Source organism: Brassica oleracea, chromosome C6, assembly GCF_000695525.1.
Source record: "Brassica oleracea var. oleracea cultivar TO1000 chromosome C6, BOL, whole genome shotgun sequence".
NCBI classification, from domain to species: domain Eukaryota; kingdom Viridiplantae; phylum Streptophyta; class Magnoliopsida; order Brassicales; family Brassicaceae; genus Brassica; species Brassica oleracea.
This window is the reverse complement of record NC_027753.1, coordinates 16,433,059-16,434,629: the sequence shown is the minus strand read 5'-3', so window position 1 is coordinate 16,434,629 and position 1,571 is coordinate 16,433,059.

The window sequence follows — 1,571 nt, the reverse complement described above, 5'->3', positions numbered from 1 at the left end:
TGTTAATGGCATTTTCGTAGATAAAGTGCAGGTGTGGGGTTAAAATCTCAAAAAAAAAAGGAGTCAAAAGAAAATGTTAGTTTTCTGTTTGACTCCAAGTTTTGAGTCACTTTTGCAAAAAGCCCTTGTTTTCATGCTTGATTTAACATTTTATTGTTATTTTATCAATTTTATATGTGATAGATTAATTTTTTATTTAATTTAGATGTTTTTCTTTATGTTTTACTTCAAAAATTTTGTTTTTTACTTTGGTTATATCCGAACTGAACCGATATAACCCGAATCCGTACGATATATGATTACTTTATGGGTTTTATGATGCAATACAATTTTGAACCGAACCCGAAGTGTTATTATCCGAACCCGACCCGTACTAATAAAATATTAGTATGAGACCTAGAAGCGTAAACCCGAAAATCTGAAAACCCGAAAAACCCGATCCGAATGCCAACGGGTACCCGAACGCCCATGCCTATGTGAAAAGATTAAGAGAATTGATTTGGCTAACTATGTAACCAAAGTAAACTTACTTTTTCGGTCAAAAGTTCGTTTAAAACTCCAGAGTTAAGCGTGGTTGAGGTGAAGTAGTGGAAAGATAGGTGATTTATCGGGAAGTGATTCGCGATATCGTGTCAGTAAGAGCAAAGCGCGAGCAAATGTTATGTGGTGATTGAATGGTTAGTAAACAAAACTTTCAAGCCTCCGAAAAGTTAATACACTGTATGTCGTACAAAATGGGGCTCATGAACCGAGTGATCGGGCATGGATGGTCCATTAGCTGTGAGCGGTTGACGCGTTACAAGTAACTTTTGACCAGGGAGAGTGATAGGATCATTTCTCGTAAAAAAGGATGCAATCGTCCTAAATTCCCCTCACTTCAGTTTTCATATATATATATATATATATATATATATATATATATATCCCCTATATATTAATTGAAGATCTTTTAAATAGTTATAACCTGAATTTTTTTAAAATAAAAAAAAAAGTTTCATCCTACGTGGCAGTTGTGTATGCCTTCTAACTACTATTTAAAAGAATTCTATAGCACTTTAGATATACCATAGTTTAAAAATATATTCTCTAGCATAACGTTGGTAGCATTTATCAAATTAAATAACATTATGTAATAGATAGCAACAGTCGCATATTTTATTGTATAAAATATTCAATATAGTTCATGCTAACCTGAAGTAAGCTCGCACTACTGTTATAGTTTACGTTCTAGTTTACGTTCTCACTACTGTTATAGTCTACTACTGTTATACTCAATAAAACATATTGATTAAGCTCTCACTACTGTTATAGTTTAGGTTCTCACAACTGTTATAGTCTCACTACTGTTATAGTTTACGTTTTGATGTAAGCTCCGTAAGTAACATGTAATAGTTTACGTTTTGAATCATAATCTCTCACTAATGTTATAGTCTCTACTGTTATAGCTGAAATCATAATCTCTCACTACTGTTATAGTTTATGTTTTGAAGTAAGATATAGTGGATGATAAGCTTATGATTTTTGTCTGAGAAAAGATTTTGAAGTTTTTGTATGAACTTGATACTCTTTCA